The sequence below is a fragment of the Amblyomma mixtum genome, chromosome 10 (assembly GCF_055824585.1).
Source record: "Amblyomma mixtum isolate Tamu chromosome 10, ASM5582458v1, whole genome shotgun sequence".
In the NCBI taxonomy this organism is placed as follows: Eukaryota; Metazoa; Arthropoda; class Arachnida; order Ixodida; family Ixodidae; genus Amblyomma; species Amblyomma mixtum.
In genome coordinates, this window is record NC_143021.1 from 109189906 (window position 1) to 109212118 (window position 22213).

The window sequence follows — 22213 nt, forward strand, 5'->3', positions numbered from 1 at the left end:
AAGCCCTGCAGACCGAGGCGTCGATAAGAGCAATTGCGGTAGAGATGGCCTGGTTCTCCGCAGTGAAAGCAGAGTGGCCGGTTGTCAGGTGTGCGCCAGACATCGGCCTTCCGCAAGTGCACTCGGCGATCGTCGAAATACGGGACTGGTGGAACTGGGGACAGCGGTGCAGGAGGCGTTACTGGAATCGGCGGTGGCGAAGCTGCAGCCGGGCGTCTCGCAACTTCGGCATAGGTGGGGCGGCTGTAGTCTCCCGGCAGAGGTGGTGTTTCGACGGTAGGACCCCTGAACGCCTGTTGCACCTCCTCGCGAACAAGAGCGGAAAGCGAACCAAGTGCAGACTGCGAAGGGCTGCAAAACTTGAGGACCTCTTCACGCACGATGGTGCGAATCAGTTCGCGCAAATCGTCAGGGTTGCTCCCGGCGGTGGCAAACGATTCGGTGACTGCAGCAGCATGCACGGGCCGGTTGTAAGTCGCAGAACGTTGTTGAAGAACCTTTTCCATCGTCGCGGCCTCGGCAAGGAATGCAGCGACGGTCGATGGTGGGCTGCGCACGAGGCCTGCAAATAGCTGTTCTTTGACGCCGCGCATGAGTTGGCGCACCTTTTTCTCTTCGGGCATGGCCGGGTCAGCTCGCCGGAAGAGCCGAGTCATATCCTCCACGTACATGGCTACAGACTCATTCGGCATTTGAATGCGAGACTGCAAAGCCCGTTCAGCCCGTTCTCGGCGATCCGTGCTGGTGTAGGTCTCCAGCAGGCGTCGGCGGAACTCATGCCATGATGTTAGCGCATCTTCTCGGTTCTCGTACCACGTACGTGCCCCATCCTCCAGGCTAAAGAAGACGTTTCGAAGCTTGGCTGCGTCGTCCCACTGGTTGAACGAGGCCACGCGTTCAAACTCGACCAGCCAGTCTTCGACGTCTTCGAGCTGACTGCCATGGAATGGTTTGGGCAGTCGCGGATTCTGCAAGGTATAGTAGGCTGCAGCTGGCATAACAGGTCGATGGGTGGGTGCTCTTGCAGACTCCAACAGCCCGTGTTCGGGAGGTAGGCCTTGGTTTCTCCGGCTAGCACGGTGCACAGGGGTGTCCACCAGCGAAGGACTGGAGCCCAGGGTATGCGGAGGAGTATTAGACATATACAGGGATCTTGCCCCGCACCTCCACCAGACTGTAACGTACTTGCTGACGAAGGGGGGCTTTATGAGCAGGCACGAAAGGGAAGGCCAGGCAAGCTGGGGCAACAACAGCGACAGACTCCACACGGCGCGAGCCCTACTTCGTCGTCGTCGCCCTACTTCGTATGCGCCACCTGGCAATACTAGGTGGCAATATGAATCTTAATGAGGCATTACAAGGGGATGAGAGTTCTGTCCAGTCAATCTGCGGAAAGTTAAAATCCCCAAATAGATAAGTGATATCGGCTGGAAAGAGCTCAAACGCCTTAGCCATGCTGTCATAAAGTTTATTTAAAAAAGAATTGTCAGAATCTGGGGCTCGGTAGCAGTTACCTATTAGAAGTTTTCTAGAAGAAATCATGCTTGCTGCCCAGATTATTTCGAGATCCGAATCGGTATCAATAAAAAAGGAAGTAACTGATTTCCTTATACCTAATAGAACTCCGCCCCCTCGCCTATGCGGGCGATCACGCCTGTATATGTTAAATGGACTGGAGGCTGAAATAACTTCACGATCACTGATATCGGGATGCAGCCACGTTTCAGTGAATACGATAACGTCAGGATCACTGTCCTCCAGAAAAGATGTGAAAAGAGCGCGCTTTGATAGGATACTTCTGATGTTAGCAAATGAAATTAATAAAGGTGAAGAGACGACGGCTGGTTTAGGTTTTTGATAGTTGCGAGCACAAGAGATGGGTAGTGGCTACCGATCAGACAGGATGACTGTCAGTAGCGACGTCGTAGACATATGTTTGTGAATCCACACGTAGCTTGTCAACGGATAGCTTGAATTTCATTTTGTGCGTTTTTGCGAACTGAATCAGCTTTGCCCTGGCTTTTCGTGTTGTAAGTGAAAAATCTTCACGAATGGCAAAATTTGTTCCTTTCAGTTTATACCCAAAAGATAGGATGCGTTCCTTGTCCTTAAAATACGTGAGCTTAGCTATAATAGGTCGCTGCTTTTCAGAATCATATCAGCCCAGTCTGTGAACTCGTTCAAATTGTTGGCCAGTTGTAGCGATACCCAGTTTATCCCAGCAGAGATTAATTACTTTATTTTCAGACATTGCAAGATTTCAATACAGCAATCTTTATATCCGCTGACCACCCGACGACAGTCTCGAATTTTTTTTTTGTATTAGCGTTCTTGCTATTGAAAACCATTCCCCATTGGTCTTCTATGGCAGTCTTAACTGCGTGGTACGATCGATGGAAGCGCGTTAAAAGAAAATTTTTTGCGCGTCAGAAGAATGGACGATTACCTCCAATATTTCCATAAGAGCCTCTGAAAGTTTTCCAATATTGAAAATTTCTGTCCGATAATATTGGACATTGCGAAATAGAGCGAAGAAAATGTGGCACCTGCTTTCAGAGCTTGAAAATACCCTTTGCGTGTATACAGCTAAGCAGACCTGCTTAGCTGTACACACGACTCTCACCGTGTCCTCATTGCGCTACGAGATTCTGGGCGTAGTGCTTGAAGGCTCCTGCTTGAGCAAAATCCAGCTCTGCGAGAAGAAAGTACGCTACCAATCTGCATGTTGGGCTTTATTTATCGCGTCAGAACAGACGGGGTACGAAGGCAAATGATCAAGCATTAATTTTTTTACTAATCTCTTACTTTTTCGAGCGCATTCCCACCACCGGTGGCTCGCTGCGGTTCGTTGAAATGTGCAGCCAGGAAAGAAAGACGTCTCCCAAGCCACGACCAACAAAAAAAAGCGAAGATGGCGAGCCGCACATGGTTGCTTCTGCTGCTCTCGGTTCACGTGGGTATCTTCTGAATTACACGCGCACGGTGTGAACACGTGTATTGAGAGAGAAGTCGACATTTGTTTGTTGTTTTTCTCACCGGCCTCAGAGGAGCAGCACCCCGTTGCCTACATTGTAGCAAATTTGAACAGCGCGGCACGGCATCGTGCTGTGCTGTCAAAGCATCCGCAGACGCTGACCAGTTTTAGCGGGCAGCGCAGATGGCGAGGTTCCAATCTGGAAAACAAATCTGCCGAAGGAGCTCTTTCGAAGGCCGGCCGCGTCGTCGCAGTAAATCTCGCGACTAGCTGTCCTTAAGAGGCGTGGACCGGGAGGTGCAGTTTGACATTCAACGCTTCAGCTCCCAGTTTCGCCGCTGTTTCCAGGGGTCTGGTACAGCAGAAGGCGCTTTGCGTGGATTCGGGTATGTCTCGACTTCCCGAATGAATGCTCTTACTCGGGAATTTATCCGAACTCTATTGGTAGATGTGGTCCCCTTCCAAGACATGCGCATTTACCTCCCATAGAACGAAAACACTTCGATGTAACAGTAGCTTGGTTTGGGCTAGTTGGTAACAGTTCTTAGAAAACATAGCGCAAAAAGGACACGGACGACACAGAAGTGGACAGGACGGGCGCTAACTTGCAACTTTATTTTTCGAAAAGCCACCACGTCTAAGATATAGGAGCCGATCACCACCATCAAGCGATGAGCATGCGCAAAGAAGAGCACAATCAGCATTACAGCGGTTGAAAAATAAGCAAAAAATTACGATAAAATAACAAAATGAAAGCACGGTGCCGGGGGAACACTGAAAGAAAAGAGACATCGTGTACTGAAACTTACTGCAAAAAGCGCTTTACAAGCTTGTCAAGGTTAAGAGCCAAACAAATAACGCGGCAAAAAGGGGAGATAAAAACAGATAGACTAAAAGATGAGGGGAGTGTACAAGGCTCCACACTAAGACAAGCACGTGGTGAAGAAAGACAGAATGACAATGGGGAAACTACATTTAAGGGCATGGCAATGGAAGTAAAAGATAGCAGAAAATTAGGCCGAAAACAGATAAGGCTGTGATACTATACATAATCAAATGAAAAAAAAATGAAAAAGTTTAAAACTAGGAAACTAGGACACAATGAAATATATATGAAAAAATACAGAAAGACCTAAACAGAAAAAGGATAAAACCAGAAGTATAAAACACGAGTGTAGAGGGCTCCACGCTAAAACAACGAGGGGGTATGCAAATATGAGAAATGGAAATAAAAAATGAAGGAAAAGTCAATAAAATGCCAAGGAATAAAAGCAGCAGGAAAACTGAAAGCAAAAGCGGAACCGTTCCAGTTCACAACAACAAGAAAGGGTGCTTACCATAAGCATTCTTGACACATGGTTCACACCTACAGATAGCCAAGAAGGAATTCAACTTCACTGTCCAGTAATTGAATAGAAAGTGCGCTGACGCACTTTTTCCCAGCTTTTCTTATCAAATACGCCTCCGTGACTTCACGCTCTGTTTTTCCTCTAGCTGATGTTAAGAATTCTGTTTTATCTATTTTTGGATAGCATCCGCTCTCTTGCTCTGTGTCACATGCTTTGCAATGGTCGGCCAGGTTGCTTCCTGATTTGTTGCGTACGCATAATCTATGTTCTCTGGCCCTGTCATTGAAGCATCTTCCTGTCTGCCCAATGTAATGACGCCCGCAACTGATAGGAATTTTGTACACAACGTTCGCCTTACATTCCGATGCCTTACAAAATGCGCCTTACATTCGCCTTACAAAATGCGATGTTGTCAAGGAAGTGTTGAGAATATTTTCAGAGCACGGTGCCGGGTTAAATTTCACTTGGGAATCACCTACAGATGGCCGCATTCAGTTCTTAGATATTGAATTAGATTTCACCAACCTTAATATCTGCTGGATGTACCATCCACGAACCAAAAAACGTCTGTTACGCTTTGACAGCGCGCACTCTAAAGTTGTTAAGCGGGGTATCGTGTCTTCATGTCTCCACGGAGCAGCTACAAAATCCTGCACGCACATTATGGCCGCCAGGATCCATGAGCAATCCAGGCGCCTACAGGAGGCTGGATTCCCCGTAGACCTTATACTGGCAGTGTGTGAAAGCCTTCTGCAAAAGCTGAAAGCCCCCAAGGTTTCCTGTAGTGACCAGAGAAGTGAAGAGATAAAAGGCAAGACTCCTGTCCAGGTAATACCTTATTATCATAGGTTTTCACATAATTTCAAGAAGCTGGCAGCGCGTTATAATGTACAAGTAGTTTTCTCTGCCCCATGTAAGCTTTCCAAGGTCTGCACTAAGAAAATGGTAAAACGAGATGACTGCACGACGAAACATCAAACAAAGTTTACGGAATGTAAGGCGAACGTTGTGTACAGAATTCCTATCAGTTGCGGGCGTCATTACATTGGGCAGACACGAAGATGCTTCAATGACAGGGCCAGAGAACATAGATTATGCGTACGCAACAAATCAGGAAGTAACCTGGCCGACCATTGCAAAGCATGTGACACAGAGCAAGAGAGCGGATGCGATCCAAAAATAGATAAAACAGAATTCTTAACATCAGCTAGAGGAAAAACAGAGCGTGAAGTCATGGAGGCGTATTTTATAAGAAAAGCTGGGAAAAAGTGCGTCAGCGCACCTTCTATTCAATTACTGGACAGTGAAGTTGAATTCCTTGATGGCTATCTGTAGGTGTGAACCATGTGTCAAGAATGCTTATGGTAAGCACCCTTTCTTGTTGTTGTGAACTGGAACGGTTCCGCTTTTCCTTTCAGTTTTCCTGCTGCTTTTATTCCTTGGCATTTTATTGACTTTTCCTTCATTTTTTATTTCCATTTCTCATATTTGCATTCCCCCCTCGTTGTTTTAGCGTGGAGCCCTCTACACTCGTGTTTTATACTTCTGGTTTTATCCTTTTTCTGTTTAGGTCTTTCTGTATTTTTTCATATATATTTCATTGTGTCCTAGTTTCCTAGTTTTAAACTTTTTCATTTTTTTTTCATTTGATTATGTATAGTATCACAGCCCTTATGTGTTTTCGGCCTAATTTTCTGCTATCCTTTACTTCCATTGCCATGCCCTTAAATGTAGTTTTCCCATTGTCATTCTGTCTTTCTTCACCACGTGCTTGTCTTAGTGTGGAGCCTTGTACACTCCCCTCATCTTTTAGTCTATCTGTTTTTATCTCCCCTTTTTGCCGCGTTATTTGTTTGGCTCTTAACCTTGACAAGCTTGTAAAGCGCTTTTTGCAGTAAGTTTCAGTACACGATGTCTCTTTTCTTTCAGTGTTCCCCCGGCACCGTGCTTTCATTTTGTTATTTTATCGTAAATTTTTGCTTATTTTTCAACCGCTGTAATGCTGATTGTGCTCTTCTTTGCGCATGCTCATCGCTTGATGGTGGTGATCGGCTCCTATATCTTAGACGTGGTGGCTTTTCGAAAAATAAAGTTGCAAGTTAGCGCCCGTCCTGTCCACTTCTGTGTCGTCCGGGTCCTTTTTGCGCTATGTTTTCTAAGAAAACACTTCCTCTATCGCATTCAGACGTCCCACAGCGACTCTTGCTGTGCAACATATCCCTGCGCACTTGCCGCCCCCTTCGTTTTTTCTTCCCTGAATACTCTCGCCTCTCATAGTGACAGAATATATATCGCATGTCAATGCAAACAACCGCATGCCACAACCTGGAATAATCCATGCAGCTCTGAGTGACATATTTGAAGAATACGCACAAAAATACGCTGAAATCCCGAAGTTTCTGCATGACACCAATTTTTCTTGCCTTGCGAAACGTGGGTACTTCAATAACTATTCCTATAACACACAATTGGAAGTTTTTTTGTTGTTTTTTTACGGCCTGCAAGCAATCCTTGACCACAATATTTATTTATTTATTTGAAATACCTTACAGGCCCTTTGGGCATTGTGTAAGGGGGGCGAAAAGAATATAATACAGTGCATTAATAACCAATGGAAACAAAAGGAAACATACGATCATGATAAAAAAGAAATAAATCTATACAGTGCATTAATAACCAAAGGAAACAAAAGGGAAACATAGAGTCATGATAAACAATATATCAACAAATTAGTAGGGAAGAAGAATCGACGCGTAAATAACAACAGGAAAAGAGAAAAAAAAGAATAAGCGGCACAAAATAAAGCACTACAATAAAGGATAATGTGCTCACCGAACGTGGGAACAATGAGTAAAATAGCGCGATGACGGCAAACACAGATCCAAACTGGCGCAATGTTTTTAGACTTTACTAAAGCGTTGGGCGAAGATTAAGACCAACGCTTATAAGTTCAACGAAAACATTGCGCGAAACACAGGACCGAGAAAAGGAGACACGCACGCACAAAGCGCTGGCTACCAAGTGAAGGTCTAGTTTCACTGCTCGCAATAAATACGAGAAAAAAAATAATAGCAAAGTAAAAAAAATAAAACAATGTGAGCGAAAACAATAAAGAAAGTCATCAAAATAAAACGATGTGAAAGAAAATATCAAAGTAATAAAAAAAAAATTACCGACGATTACGTTACTTCCTAATGCGAAATTTGAGCGCAGCAAATAAGCTGTTTCACCTTTTCGATAGATTGAGGCAAAGAAATCGAGCAACACATGTATGCGCTATCACAGAATTTTTTTTTATTTTTCACACGTATTCCTTTAACAAAGACTCCACTAACAGTTCTTGACAGTCATGAAGGAAGCTTTGTGGTCGGAGAAATAGACTGATATATGTTCGACTTGGTACACCAGTGCTTGATTCTCAAAGACGAGATCTATACAAGTGCCTCGCGAGGTTGTCACAGCCGTGGGACGCGTTACGAGCGAGAGGAACGGGATGTTCTCCCGCATAAGTGTTAGGAAATTGCTGTTTGTCTTTATGTCAACATTAAAGTCCCCCACTACTAACATCGGTGTGGATCGATGGACGGTTAATTGCACGACGTCTTTCGTGAGTGCGGTAGGGGCGAAGTAGGCAGCTACTACCAGCAAGCCGTTGGGCAACTTTGCGGCGCACAGTTCGCCAACTTCATGTGACGTGCCAAACATTTCGACTGGTATTGTAGAGAGACCTGTGCGCAAGTAGATAGCGACTCCCGCCGCTCTGTTGTGGTCTCTGCGAGCACCACATCAGTATAGGAAATCTATGATTTCGAGAGGCTCTTCGGGATCCATCCAGGTTTCAGCAAAGCAAAGTACAGAGGAATGGCGCAGAATGTGATCGTGGTGTACGTCCTTGGCATGTGCGGCAAGGGAGCGTACGTTAAGAATGTGGTTGTGAATGATGAATCAAGTGCTGCCAGCGAATGACGCGTCCATTGGCTGTCTGCGTGTGTTACTGATGTGTGGTTAACATGTTAAGCTTCGCCTGTAAGAGTGGAACGCGACAGCGTCATGCAACGCTGCCAGGGAGTCCACAGAACGCCATCGCCAATTCGGCTGTACGCCTTGCTTGACGGTAAATTTATTTTTTGAGGAAAGGAAATGTATCTCTCTCTCTCGCATATCTGGGTGGACACCTGCACCTCGCCGTAAGGGAAAGGGGGAAGATGGGAGTGAACGAAGACGCCGTATTAGCTAGACGCGCCTTTGTTCATTCCAAACCATTCAGCTGGCATTACGGAGTGGCTAGCGTGCTCGTATCGCACTCCGGAGACCCTGGTTCGATTCCCCAACTCGACCAATTTCGTTGTCGGTTTTATTGATTTATGCGGTCTAACTAGAAAGGTTAATTAGGCTATTTAATATTTATATTATTGCATTTCTATCCATCGTGTTTTGTCATTAACCTGTCAATTGTTGGAACTGTCTAGGATGTTCGACACAACGTATATGAAACGAGCAACGTCTTACTGAGTGGGGAAGTGCGTGGTGGTGGAGGGAACGCGGCTTCGTACTTATCTGTTTTTTTTTTTCAGCAGCGTCTCCTTCCGCGGACGCTGTTGTCGCTGCGGCGCGCGTCTTTCTTTTCTTTTCTTCTGACCTCTTCATTCTCCTCTATATTAATTAGGCTAATTGATTAAGTAAGCAATTAACTAAACTCAGTGCAACTTAGTTGCAGCATCACTATACGATCCCTTTGATTGGTTGCATGGTTACTAGCCAAAGTACAATTGGCCCCATTTGAAATTCGCGCACTGTGACGTCACGAGCATTTCGACCAATTGAAAAGCGTGACATTGGGGGCGGAGCTGGTTACGAGGCCGACGCCGACGCCGACGACGACGACGACGCGAAACCCAGGAACGGACGCCAAAGAGCTGCGCTCTAAAATGTCTGCCTCTCCCGTAACCGAGAGTAGAGTAAGCATGAAATGTTTACGGGCCTAATGTCATCTCGGTGGACACCCGAACCGCACCGTACACGAAGGGAGGAACGCCACCACCCGTTCAGCGCGATGCCTTGCCATTTGAACGAAAGGTTTTTTGAGGAAAGGAAATGGCGCAGTAATTCTCTGCCATCTCGGTGGACACCCGAACCACACCGTAATGGAAGGGAGGAACGCCACTACCCGTTCGGCGCGATGCCTTGCCCTTTGAACGCAGCGCTTCTCCCCCGGGCCCCTGTGCGCCTGCGCGGCTTTGCTTCGATGCGCGAAGCCCCTTAGAGATCACGTATGACAACGAAGTGTATCGTGGCATTTATGTGTTTTTTGCACGCGTTATTAGAAATCGGAAATTATAATTCCGTGCATTATCAAACGCACAGCGACTGCTATCTTGATAAACATTGAGAAGGCACTGGCAGCAGTTATTTTTTGTGACTCCTTTGGAGACCAACCAGCGTTTGCATGCCGGTCGCGTAGGAGGGCTTACAGAGTCTCGTTAAATCTCGCAAATCATCGCTTCGGCGAGCGCGGCTTCGGCCGCTTATATGATTTTTTCAGCAGCGTCCGCTCCGGCGGACGCAGTTGTTGCTGCGACGCGCGTCTTTTCTTGCCTTTTTCTCTTTCCTCTGATCTCTTACCTCTCCTCTATCTGCACGTGGCAGCGGTGGTGGCTTGGCTCAAGCCAGTAGCAGGCCCGTGCAATTTCCTTTTCATACTTCTCTCAGTCACAACAACAACAACAACAAATCTCGCTAAGTCTCGTACGGTGCCCGGATGTTCTCGTTTCAGAGCCCGGATGACTGGAATTCAGTGCCCGGATGACTGGATTTCAGTGCCCGGATGACTGGATTTCAGTGCCCGGATGACTGGATTTCAGTGCCCGGATGATGGCTCTCGGTCTCGGCGTGACGTCACCACACTGCCGACAACGGGGGCTAAAAGCATTTCATGCTTAAAAATTATCTGTTCTCAAATCCTCGCTTCAGCGAGCGCGGCTTCGGCCGCTTATCTGATTTTTTCAGCAGCGTCCGCTCCAGCGGACGCAGTTGTTGCTGCGACGCGCGTCTTTTCTTGCCTTTTTCTCTTTCCTCTGATCTCTTACCTCTCCTCTATCTGCACGTGGCAGCGGTGGTGGCTTGGCTCAAGCCAGTAGCAGGCCCGTGCAATTTCCTTTTCATACTTCTCTCAGTCACAACAACAACAACAAATCTCGCTAAGTCTCGTACGGTGCCCGGATGTTCTCGTTTCAGTGCCCGGATGACTGGAATTCAGTGCCCGCATGACTGGATTTCAGTGCCCGGATGACTGGATTTCAGTGCCCGGCTGATGGCTCTCGGTCTCGGCGTGACGTCACCACACTGCCGACATCGGGGGCTAAAAGCATTTCATGCTTAAAAATTATCTGTTCTCAAATCCTCGCTTCGGCGAGCGCGGCTTCGGCCGCTTATCTGATTTTTTCAGCAGCGTCCGCTCCGGCGGACGCAGTTGTTGCTGCGACGCGCGTCTTTTCTTGCCTTTTTCTCTTTCCTCTGATCTCTTACCTCTCCTCTACCTGCACGTGGCAGCGGTGGTGGCTTGGCTCAAGCCAGTAGCAGGCCCGTGCAATTTCCTTTTCATACTTCTCTCAGTCACAACAACAACAACAACAAATCTCGCTAAGTCTCGTACGGTGCCCGGATGTTCTCGTTTCAGAGCCCGGATGACTGGAATTCAGTGCCCGGATGACTGGATTTCAGTGCCCGGATGATGGCTCTCGGTCTCGGCGTGACGTCACCACACTGCCGATAACGGGGGCTAAAAGCATTTCATGCTTAAAAATTATCTGTTCTTTGACCAATGGCCATCCCGAGTAAAATTGCGGTAGCAACGGCGCGGCAATTGCAGTGGCGGCGGCATCTCTGGGGGCACTTTGACCGTCTAAGGTGCGTAGAGGCGAAAGCGTTTTCCGCACCACTTTGACTGCCTATGTGGCACTGGTGAGGTCACCACTGAGTAACGTCACACACAAATAATGGTTTATGGTTTATGGGGTTTATTGTCCCAAAGCGACTCAGGCTAATGAGAGACGCCGTAGTGAAGGGCTCCGGAAATTTCGACCACCTGGGGTTCTTTAACGAGCACTAACACACAATGACTAATTAGTAAGTTATGACCAATTACTAATTAACGAATGATTACTGATAAATGATTAAATACTAATTAACTGCTTGTTAATAACGCTTAAGCTTCGCCTTTAGGAGAGGAGCGCGACAGCGTGTTGTAGCGCTGCTAGGGAGTCCACGGAACGCCACCACCCGTTCGGCGCGATGCCTTGCCCTTTGAACGCAACGCTTTTTGAAGAAAGGAAATGGCGCAGTACCCGCCGCTGTGGCTCAGTGTTAATATTCTAGGCACTATACTCAGTGTTAAGGCACTCGTCTACCGAGCCGGAGTACCCGGGTTCGAACCCGACCGCGGCAGCCGCGTTTCGATGGAGGCGAAACGCAAGGATGGTGGTGGTGAAAACATTCATTTAATCATAGGAAGAGGTGTTGGGGGTCGTGACCTGAATGGTCACGCCCTTACAACTACTAGGTTGGATGCCTAGTCAGGCACCCCATTGGCGTTTGCCGCAGTCCGGGCGCGCTGCGTTAAGGCCCTTTGGGCCTCGAGGGTGCAGCAACCGGATAGGGTCGCCTCCCAGTCCTCTCAGGTGGGGTTTGGGATAGGGGGTAGGGATGGGTTCTGCTGGCAAACCCACACGATGTGGTAGGTGTCAGACACCTCCCCACAGTGTGAGCACCGCCCGTCGAATTGAGGACCGAAATGCAAGAGGCGCTCGTGTGCTGTGCGATGTCAGTGCACGTTAAAGATCCCCAGGTGGTCGAAATTATCCCGGAGACCTCCACTACGGCACCTCTTTCTTTCTTTCTTCTTTCACTCCTACCTTCCTCCCTTCCCTTACGGCGCGGTTCAGGTGTGTGCCGATATATGTGAGACAGATACTGCGCATTTCCTTTCCTCAAAAACCCATTTAACCAATTTAAATGGCGTTGTAATTCTCAGTCATATCGGTTGAGACCTTAACCGCACCGTACAGGAAGGGAGGAACTGGGATTGAAAGAAGAAAGAGGGGCCGTAATGAAGAAAATGAAAATTGTGTTTGAGGAAAGGAAACTACGCAGTAACTGTCTCACACTCGCTCCTCGCGCATGCGCAGTTGGGGCTCTCCGGGGCTCCGCGAAATAGTGTTGCTTCCGCAACAATAAACGAGTGTGAAGGTGAGGACGAGTCCGTTTGTCACTTCTTGTCATGACAGCCATCGGTGCGATGCGTACGCATGTCGCGCCTTCATTTCCTCTGACGTAGGCTTCATAAAGCTCGCATTTGTGTTGGTGATTATATCGCCTCATAATCTGGCATCGTCCATAGTGTGGAATGCAATGACAGTCCGAGATGCACTTCGCCAGTGTGCTGCCGTATACCGTCTTTATAACAGTGAGATGTTCTCTTAGGCGTCTTTCATGCACCGTCCTGTCTTTCGCGCGCTCTTTTCGTTGAAGTCATGCCCCAACTGGCCACGCAACTTTCCGCAATGCCTACTAATAAAACTCTCGTAGCTAGGCTTGCACCCTAACATTTTAATATAGATGAAAAAGAACGCTGGCGCAACAGGGACACTAACAAGAAAGGGGCACCACATGCGCACACTACCAACCGAGTTCATAATGTGTGCATGTGGTGTCCCTTTCTTGTTAGTGTCGTTGTTGCGCCAGCGTTCTTTTTCATCATGCACCTACTCGCCCCTCGGGCCATTTATTTTAATATAGATTCAATAATATATCTGACGCGTCGCTTCTAAAGTCAGTTAAAACCAACAGCGAGTCTTTTAATACTGTCCCCGTCGCTTCAGGCGTACCTGAGGGCTCTGTCATGGGTCCTCCCTTAATATGAATACACAATAAATTAATTGGCAGAGCATGTTTCCTGCAATGTCTGCCTTTCTTTCGAGCCACGGCGTGATTTACCGCTTAAGAGCTGTCATTTGTGACCAAAACGCCCTTCAGACTGATCTTAACTGGGTTCAAAAATATTTCCATTATTCGGTAATGAAACTAAACCAAAAGAAAAGCAAGCTCGGGTCGTTTAATTTTTTTCCACCCCTTCTATCCCCTTCTATCTATCATCGGGACAATTTCTACCACAACTTCATGGCTACTCCTATCCCCATGTAGTAAACGGAACTGAGTCTTAGGGTAAACTGAAACGAGACCCAAATATTCAATGAGAGCTCATTTCATGACGAGAGTTCTTTCTGCCATTTCTATCCTCCCCCTTCTGGACAAACGTTCTCCTGTCGCCTTCAGTGAACTACGTCCTCCAGAATAGCAGAGCTGCACAGTATACCAAGAAACTGTTCTGTATATCCTGACCAGAACCGCAGGACGACGGTTGATATTCAGAGGCTCTGAAGCAGCTCGTAAAAAAACTTCTCAAGCCTTTTCAGAAAAAATAATCACCAGCCAGGCTCCCTTCCCTTGCTATATTTACCAGCGTCGCAGGCCGTGCACTATACGTCCTATCCCAATGTATGCTGTCCGCCCGCGCGGAGTAGCATGTTCGGGCTATGTTCCTTTTTTCTTGATGCCAGCCGCGAACGTTCTTCTCGTTGTTCCTCTGTTTCTTGGGCACGTTGTTTACGCTTGGCTTCATTCCGTTTAGCTTGCCTGATCCCAGCTTCCGAACTCGATACAGCTCGTTTAGCTGCTTCGGCTTCTCGTCGTTTCCGCAGTCGTTCTTCTCGTTGTTCTTCCGTTTCTTGGGCACCTTGTAACCTCTTTCTTGCATTCTTCCTAGCTTGCTCGGCTGTCGCCTTAGAGTTCCATGGCAAGACTCCTCGAGGAGCGCGTGCACGTCCGGCTCCTCCTGGCTGCGGTATAGAGAGTAAGCTGACGTCACGCGTCACCACAGAAACGGAGAGGCTGACGTCACACCATCTGATAGTCGCGGCGGCGGCTCCTCGTGGAGCAGGGGTGTCCACGGACCACGCGACGAGCGGTTAGACCTGGCGTATAAAAGTAATAAAAGTAAGGTAATAAAAGTAAGGTAATTCTCAGAACTTGTTTGCGATTCAATGGCTGTCGCAACCTTTCGTGTAAAAATCGTGTCGAGAGCCTCATTTGCCAGGCGTTTACTGAAAGGCAAACAAAGCTGCCTACTCTACTATGGGTAGGAGGTAAATATGCTTGTTTTTCTCTCAATCAGGAACTAGGAGGGTCTAAAGTTCGACATGTTTTTGCTCGTACTAATGCTTTGAAGTGCAGCTTATTCACACTTAGTTTGGAGGTTTTCAACTCATAACATGGCAACATTTGCTCACTATAACTTCCAGATTTTTTGCGTGGAAGTGAGCAGATATAAGATGCTGAGCTATAGTGTCGCTTCTTACGTGTTTACATTCTTCTGATGATTGTGGGCTTGTGGTGCGCGAAATTTCAGTGTGCTGTATTCTCCTGTAACCAATTCCTGCTTTTCTCCTGACTGGAGCTGGAATATTTTCAAATTAAATAGAGAGATAAGTGCAGAGCGCATTTAACATATCGCGCGGTGACCTAGGCCTCCGTCCTATTGAGCACTCTGGTTAAACCTACCACGTTGGCAGCTTCGTTGATGCTAGGAGAGGTTACCAGTAGAGAGGCACTCAGTTATTCATGGGCTCTGCATTTTTTTTATTATTTGCCACTACTAACGGTAAAATATTTATTTTCACAAAAATATTGCGTGAGAAACGAATAGAATTTACTGAGATGGGGAGAAAGGCAATTGTGAACTGCGGCCATGGGAGTGGTGCGGACACAACGCAACGCGAGAGCCATGCATCAAGAACGGGCTGCAAGCGGGGATTTTGTGAGCGGAAGGATGGCAGCCGGTGCCTTCTTGCCTGCTCTCATAGCCCGTGTGCTTGCTATGACGCAGAGCACTGGACTGTCAAGCAAAGAGTGGCAACAGAACGCCTGCGACGCAGTCGTAAGAAATCGAGTGGTTTGGAGTTCGCTGCGCACTTCGGACACTGAATACGCATAATGCAGATGCACGGCAGGCGCGTGAATGAAGCGAATAGAGGCGCGTTGCTGGTGCAGGGAAACTCGATGATCCACTGCATGCTTTGCGCTGATGCTTTGCGCTGCTTTGGCAGCGCATCGCCTGCACTCTCCCCGCTTTCTGTTCCGACAGTTCCGGTTGTGCGCTGGGCGCCTCAGTGCCAGCACGTTGACTCTGCCAGTGCCCAGCTGCTACGCAATCGATTGCTAAACATCCCACGTGTGAGTCTCAGGTGGGCGCAACGCCGTGGTCAATCAGAAAAATTTGCAGAGAATGAGTGAAAATCGCAATGCATTCTGTCGCGCTATATGCATTCTGTCGCGCGACCAGCAACCGATGACACATGAAAAGGGAAATTTTGAGAAAACTATTGTATGCGACTTCCTCGATCAAAATGGCTTCTACATCGCAATGCACATCGCTCGTATTATTCACTTTCGTGATTTAATTCTTGTCCTCACTGCCGAAATGCCTTTCCAGAGCAGAATACAAACACCACTCGAAACGACGGCAACCTGAGTGCTGAAAACGCAAACGGGCTCTACTTTCTTCCGGCTGGAATGCCAAACGAACTCGGGGCGGGGAGACATAGCAGAAAATCTGCACCCTCAGAACAATTCGGAACGCCGCACAGGCGTCTGGTCCGCGGAAGAACGCGCAGCCAGGAAAATACAACCACGACGCCACGGTCTGCGCATGCGCGGGCACCCTAACTCGAGAAGCTCGTTGTCCAGATGGTGCAGACTGGCGCCGCTGCCTCTGCGCAGCCCTTTTCGGCATTGCGCAGGGGGATGGAAACGATTGTGACGCTGGCTGCACGTTAGCGCGCAGCGCTCTGTTTGGAGCGAGCCCTCTTTCGGCGATTGAGCTTTGCTGCGATAAACGCTGTTCAGGGGATAATGCAGGCGTGCAGAAGTTCGAGGATGCCTCTCCTGAATGCCGACCACTTTTGCGGAGATAGGCGTTTCTGCATAAGTTCAGCCGACAGGCGAAGCCTCTCCTTGTGCAGTGAATCCTCGCTCGTCGGCGGCGTGCGCGAAAACTCCGAATTCGCCGAAAAGGCGGCGGCGTCCACGTGGAGTGGAGGTTTGGAAGTAGACGAGAAACATTAAAAACACGTGATTACAACACCGCAACATGAACCAAACGTGACTAGGAGGTTGTAAGTATAAAGGTAAATAATTGCGCTAGGAAGAAAATTCGGGCATCGGAAATCGAGCTCCTCGCCGATCACATGAAAGCCAGACACGCTACTGCTGGGCCACGCAGGGAGTTTTTTTTTTTTTCGACGTGGTATTTACTATACGAGGTTATGCATGTAGAGAGAAGGGGCTGTGCAGATTATTTAAAATACCTTCGCCAGTGGGTGCACTCGACCAGCTGGATAGAGCGCAACACGGCTAAAAGGCCGGCAACGATAGACACCGTGTCAGCAGCGAAAACCAGTCCGGCAGAAAGTCTCGTTCATCACAAATGCCCCTGAGCTGAAGCATCATTCGGCTCAAATGGCTTCTGGGTGAAACAACAGGTTCATCTTTACGGTCTAACATGCGCATTTGCCCCAGGATATATGAAGTGCAATAGATAAAAAAAACACGTCATGCGGTTCACTCTCAGCTTTAGCGGCCACAAGCCAACGCACTGCACCGTTGGAATTAAAAACGAAGTCCTTCTCTAGCGTCCTTTTCAGCACGTCTCGCACAAAATCGCATCCTTGCCGTTGATAAAATAGTGTTGAATGGTTAAAGGTACATTGCACAGACGACGGTTAAGAGAAGGTGCAAAATATTCTTTCCATGGATCCACGTTTTGACAGGGAGAGCTTCGGTGTGCAATTTATAGAATAAAAATGTTTTCGGCTCAAGAAGGAAGCGGCATCTTGCACACGTGCTTTAGAACATCATGACCCATGAGGCCAAAGCGGACAAAACGATACAGTGGCGGCGGAAAGAGCATCGCTATCAAAAACCTGTGCAGACTCTTTCGCGAAACAGAAAATGAGTACTCGTTAGAAAATCGAACGGTCAAAAACCTCGGAGATCCGCAAACTTTCTGCATAAAGCCTAATAAAGAGGGGCGCTCAGTAAAATTTGAGGAAACACTAAGTTTGGAAACAGGGTCACGAGATTAAACTGCAAGAATGCTCTAATAATCAGCTAGGAACAATCACGAAAAAAGGAGAAACGGGCAACTGTCTCACATCTAGGCGAACTGAGCCCAATACTCCTGCTCAAGCATGCCTGAAGAGATTATCACGTCGCATCGGCTCGAAATTGGAAGCCCAAATAAAAGTCGCAAATATTTGATGAAAACGCTGCACGTTTGTACGGCTTGGATAAAGCGATGCCTTTATTTTTTATTCATTTCACAATACTGTGAGCCTTCCTCAGGTTCTGAGAGGAGTGGAACAAAGTAATAAAAAACAAGCATGGTGTTCCGAAGCATTAAAACAAGAAATACAGAACACCTAAATCACGTTCTCTGAAGAGTGCAGAACTATGGATTCCAACAATAAATGAGTCACGATAAAAGTAATTGGTTAACAAAGAAATTACAACAGTCACTTTTTTTTTTCGAAAAAAGATTCAACTCCAGCGACAAAATCATCACGTGACAAATTATTCATATATTGGCGGGCAGGTTATTCCACACTTCGGTGGCTCGAGGGAAAAGTGAAAATTTTGACAGGTCACATCTTTCCTCGTGTTGTCTTTCCGATGATTTTCATTGTGAGAGGAAACAGTGTGCGTGGGCAAGCGGAACCGCTGAAGTTCTTGCAGCTATTTCCCTCTCGTGATCCGGATCAGGCGTGATCACCTGCCCTAAGTAGACTGAAGAGCAAGGTTCCGGACTAGTTGGTAATGCATTTAAAGAAAGATAGAGCGCGAAAAGAGACGGGCACACAAAGAAACGACACACACACGAGCGCTGACTCACAACTGAAACTTTATTCTGATGGAAAGGTGTTTAAATAGACAACATGAGAGGACGCGTAACAGGGCTGATGCAGCGATAACCGGCAATCGGTGTGGTCGCGCCACAAGATGGCAAAAAAACAAACACAACAGGGAACAGGTGTGTCGTTTTTTCGTGTGTCCGTGTTCTTTCGCCCTGTTTCTTCCTTCTAAGTAGACGTATTCGCGTACTACTTCCGGCCCCTCGCTAGCAATTTCGTAGTGCTCTTCGTTTCCGACACCGTTGAATATCACTTTAATATTCGGCATCTGACTTTTATACCCACTGTTTCGACCTGCATGCCCAAATCAATGCGGCGGAGCTTAAGTGTCCCCAGAGTTTTTCTTCGTCACGGCAATTATAACTCCGCGTTGTTTTCTTTCACTGTTCACTTCATACTGTTTGCTTCCTGGCTTCCTGGCTTCCTGGCCCTTTTTATTCTCTAAAGAATTAGCCTCGAACGGAAAAAAAAAACGGTGCACAGAGCTGTCATGAAATTTCCGATTCATAGAGACCGTTATTGCGTGAACAGGTCGCGTAAAGTGTCGTCTGCCATACCTACCCCCCCCCCCCCCCACCTTTCTACGCTCGCCTCCTCTCTCCACTTCTATCACCGCAAACAGAAGCAAGGAAGAAACCTGCGTAGGAGCCTGTAATAAGATTCGCGGGTTAGTCGAGCTGGCGTCGTTGTCTGACATGGAATCATCTGGTTGGTCGACGCAGTTATGACTCCGTCAGGTCACGCGAAGCGCCCCTGCCACATCTCAACGTTAGAACCATCCTCTGCCTCGAATAAATAAATGACAGCGCAAAGAGACAAGGACTAGACGAGGCAACACGGACGGCGTTGAACTTCCAACTTTTATTTCCAACGAATCGTGCGAACATATATGCACTCTGAACAATCCGGCGTCATCGTCAGTGCATGCGCAAATATGTCAGCTCTTTATCAGAGAGAGTGATATAGAAGCAGAGCTAACACATGCGTCTCCCCGATTATATATCAACTCCGATTCAATGATTTCGCGCGTTACACGTTGATTACTCTTTTTTCTAATGACGGTACTAGTAAGATCTGAGGAACATTCTTCACACGTAAGGCAGTGGGCGGCCAGAAGGCCTTCAAAATCTTTTCCTTTTGGGGCATTTTCTACATTTTTGGCATGCTCCGTCAACCTGTCATTCACGCATCTCTCAGTTTGTCCGACATAAGTTTTACCACAGTTTAACGGAATTTCATATACTACGCCTTCTGCGCATTCAACAAAGGGCCGCCGATGCTTCTTTCGACAGTTATTTTGCTTCGCTGTCTCGCGATCAGCCATCTTGCACAGCTTTGACAGCTTGTGAGGAGCAGAGAAGACGACTTTCACGTCGTACCGCGGCGCTACCTTTTTCAGCTTGTGTGACAGCTTGTGAATGTGAGGTATCACAGCTACCTTTTGCCTACGCTGTGCGTGGGCGTCACACATACTCACGTCAGTGCCCAACTTTTTGAGTAGGCCTTCAGCAACCGAAATGAGAAGGTGCTGCGGATAACAGGCACTGCCCAGCCTATCGGCTTGATGGTTGAACGCTTCTGCGACGAGATGCGGGCAACTTTTGCTAAGGGCGTTTTTAAAGCACGAGGTGGCGATGGCTCGTTTAACGAGCTTTGAGTGTGCAGAGTTGAATGGCAGAAGCGGTTTTTTGGCGCGCGGTTCATAGCCCCAGCAGACACCATCACCTTAAAAGTGGAGCCTGATATCTAAAAACCTAATTTGGCCGGTCACTGGGAGTTCCTGGGTTAGGTCAAGAGGCCTCTTCACCGTTCCAAAGGTGCCCAATATCTTTCTAGCAGCACGTTCATTTGCCTGCGCAACAACTAAATAATCATCAACAAACCTAAAGACCCTGCGGACGTTTTGGTCTTTGAAGGATGAGATTAAAAGACACTAAACTGCGGTAAAACTTATGTCGGCCAAACTGGGAGATGCGTGAATGACAGGTTGAGGGAGCATGCTAAAAAAGTAGAAAATGCCCTTGAAGGAAAAGATTTTGAAGGCTTTCTGGCTGCCCACTGCCTTACGTGTGAAGAATGTTCACCATATCTTACTAGCACAGTCATTAGAAAAAAAATAATCAACGTGCAACGCGCGAAATCATTGAATCGGAGTTGATGTATAATCGGGGAGAAGAACGTGTTAGCTCCGCTTCTATCACTCTTTCTGATAAAGAGCTGACATATTTGCGCATGCACTGACGATGACGCCGGATTGTTCAGAGTGCATATATGTTCGCACGATTTGTTGGAAATAAAAGTTGGAAGTTCAGCGCCGTCCTTGTTGTCTCGTCTAGTCCTCGTCTCCTTGCGCTGCCATTTATTTGTTCAAGACATGTACCAACACGCCCAATTTTCCACGTGATCCTCTCCCTCCCGCCGCGTTCTTCGACGTTTGCAACCATCACCTCTCATCGGCCTCTGTCTGCCCCCTGTGCCATTCCCCTCCACGTTAGAAGCACCATCACGGAAAAAATGCTCTTACAATGCTCTTAAAATGCTCTTTACAGAGCATCATTGACGGTACCAAGTTTACGACAGAAAGAAAAAGAAAAAACAAATATAATAAGAATGTTAGGTAGAATAACTGTAGACAAACATAAATTTACTATGCACATCATGTAATGCATGTGTGGTCCGAAATAAAAAGTTGGTTGATTGGTTTATGGGGTTTAACGTCCCAAAGCGACTAAGGCTATGAGAGACGCCGTAGTGGAGGGCTCCGGAAATTTCGACCACCTGGGGTTCTTTAACGTGCACTGACATCGCACAGTACACGGGCCTCAAATTTCTCCTCCAAAGAAACTCAACCACCGCGGCCGGGATCGAACCCGCGTCTTTCGGGACAGCAGCCGAGCACCATAGCCACTGAGCCACCGCGGCGGCGAAATAAAAAGTTCGCTATTGGCGCAGACAGTTGTGACATCATAAGGCCACTTGACTGCGCCTTAACCACCATCGCTCGATCAATCTCCCCAAGTGTATCACCCCAAATGGAAGCCTAGTGACAGAAAAAAAATCTCGATGTTCTGTTCAGTCATGAATTTCGCGGATTCGGCAGGCGGAGTTGTGGTCTGTCATAAAATTCGCTTATTGGTCGAGAGAGATAAACGCCACCACCTCATGTGATGACGTGATGACGAGCTCACTGTCCGGTGTCTATAAGGTATTTACTAAGGTAATCGCTAATACAGTCAGGAAAATCGTACTGTTTAATCAACAAAATAATCAGGCAGGCTTTCATAAAGGATGCTAAACATTTGACAAACACTGTTCACACTTCGAGTTATAAATCAATTCGCTCTCGCCCTACCATAAGCTTGCCGTCCCGGTTAGCTCAGTTGGTAGAGCGACTGCTCCGGTGAAGCGGTGGTCCCAGGTTCGAACCCCGGACCTGGACGAATTTTTCTTTAACTACGAAGTTTCTGAGAAGCTGTATATTGTAGCCGTAAGGCTGCGCTAGGGTGAATGCCAATGAGTAATTACTCCCTTATTAAACAATAGACCATATTCACAACGTCAATCAGGTGATAGAGAAATATGCTGCAGAAGATTTCTTTTCTACACTGGTTGGTGGAACATGACCAGAAATAAAGCCGACAAATAAACACCACACACATCTTTTCTTCCTGTGTGGTGTTTATTTCTCGGTTGTATTTCTGATCGCGATGAAGAAATGCGCGGAATATAACCAACCCCTGCGTAACCTTTCACATATTTCAAGAAAACGTTTGACTCAGTCGAAAGCTCAGCAGTCATGCAGGCATTGCGGAATAAGGGTGTAGAAGAGCCTCCTGCAAAAATACTGGAAGATAACCTATAACTGCTGC